Below are 2524 nucleotides of genomic sequence, written 5' to 3' on the forward strand. Positions count from 1 at the left end.
AGTTACATCCATCATGATAATAAAGAAAACACATGAGCCATTTTCATAGTTTTTGTTATTAATTTGAGGGTTTATTATGGAAATTTAAAGTTTGAAGGTTTAAAGTAGAATTAGTGACCATTTTGAAGTTTTTTATGAGATATTCTAGATTAAAAAGTATGTATGATATTCAAAATTAAAATTAATTGTAATTATTGGTGTGATGATTAACTCCGTTTGTTTTACTTAAACATATTTATTATTAGATTTTGTCTTTTGAATAAAATAATTTTTTTTTATTGCTCCTCTTCGCTGAAGTGTAAACAAAGAAAATTTATCATAATATATAATTCATATATGAAAAATATATCAACCTAAAAGTATTTTACTTTTAAAAATCAAACTAAATTGAAACGGTTATTTTATAACTTCTGGAAAGCTCCGCAAGTAAAAAAAACTGAAGAAGCACCACACACTGGGACACTAAATATGTATTAAAATTAAATTATTAAGAATATTATTATTAATTTATATCATCTCTATCATACACAGATTTCTTTCTCATTTTTTGTTCTCTATTAAAAGTTTTTGTTCTTATTTCCTTTCTCGATTAAAAATATGTATGTTATTCAAAATAAAAAGGGTTTTACGACTACTTTCACAACAAACCGATTATAGATTTTAAATTAATTTATATAATAAATAAAATAACAATATGTTTTGGCATCAAATTAATTAATTTTAATAAAATATATATTTAAGTAAAACTAATGGACAACAGTGTTTATAATTATGTCTACCATGATAGTAAAGAAAATACGTGAGCTACATAGTTTTTGTTATTAATTTGAGGTTATTATGGAAATTTAAAGTTTAAAGGTTTAAAGTTGAGTTAATGACCACTTTGAAAGTTTTTAATGAATTTTTCTCGACTAAAAAAGTATGTATTATATTCATAATTAAAATTAGTTGTAATTATTGATGTGATGATTAACTCCGTTTGTTTTACTTAAACATAAATACTATTTAATTTTGTCTTTTTAATAGAACATTTTTTCTTTTATTAAGTGTAAACAAAAAAAATTATCATAATAAATAGTCATATACGAAGAATATATCAACATAGAATTATTTTACTCTTACATATCAAAATAAATTGAAACAGTTATTCTATAACTTCTAGAAAACTCCGCAAATAAAAAATAAATGAATTGAAGAAGCACCACACATTGGGAACACGTATTAAAAATATCATTATTTTATATCGTCTCTAACATACACATATTTCTTTCTCATTTTTTTGTTCTCTTTTAAAAGTTTTTGTTATTATTTTATTTTTTGGATTTTACGAATAATTTTTACACAATAAAAAGATTAGAGATTTTAAATTAACTTATCTATAAAAAATATGTTTTGGTAACAAATTAATTAATTTTAATAAAATATATATTTAAGTAAAACTAATGGAGAACGATGTTTATAATTATGTCCATCATGATAATAAATAAAATATGTGAGCCATTTTTATAGGTTTTGTTATTAATTTGAGGTTTTATTATGGAAATTTAAAGTTTGAAAGTTTACAGTGGAATTAGTGACCACTTTGAAAATTTAATGATATTTTGTCGATTAAAAAGGTATGTATGATATTCAAAATTAAAATTAATTGTAATTTTGGCTTGATTTAAAAGTTTGTATATGAAAACAACGAAGGAGTCAAGTTGTTTGGCATGAAACCGTCCTGGTAGCTTGAAAACGCACTAAATCAATGATTCAAAAAATATATAATTACCAGAAGTAATAAACTTAATAAAGAAAGTGAACCAAAAAATCTAGTCATATACATTTATTTCCTTCCTAGCTTGAGAGGAAAGAAACTTTCAAAGGAGGAGAAAGATCACATCAAACTTTCCCGAGAAATTTCAGTCGACAAAAATCATTAATGCAATATGAGACGTCAAAATAAATCACTCTTAGTTATAGATATTAAAATTCAAATACTAAAAATCCAAACAAAAAAATATGTTAGTTCTAAAATTGAAAATTAACTAAAATGTTATCTGGCGTTTCAAAATCGAGGATCAAAATCTAGTTAACCATATTAATAAAAAAGTAAAATCCCATTAAACCCTTCAAAATTGTCAAGATTTCCACTTTAAACATTCAAAGTTTAAACTTGCATCATAAACCTTCAAACTAATAACACTCTTGACAAAACAATAAAAACAGTTCATGTGTTTCTTTATTATTATAATTAACAGAATTATAATATTGTTGACGTGATAATTAACTCTGTTTGTTTTACATAAAAATATACAACATTAAATTTTATCTTTTTAATAAATCAATTTTCTTTTTATTGTCTCTTCTTCGCTGCAATGTAAACAAATAAAATTTATCAATAATATAAACAATTCATATACAAAATATATCTATTTAGGATTATTTTATTTTTACAAATCAAACTAAATTGAAACAATTATTCTATAACTTCTAGAAGGCCCGCAAATAAATAAATAAAGCTGAAGAAGCACCACACACTGGG

This window comes from Raphanus sativus, chromosome 1 (genome assembly GCF_000801105.2).
Source record: "Raphanus sativus cultivar WK10039 chromosome 1, ASM80110v3, whole genome shotgun sequence".
Classification (NCBI taxonomy): Eukaryota; Viridiplantae; Streptophyta; class Magnoliopsida; order Brassicales; family Brassicaceae; genus Raphanus; species Raphanus sativus.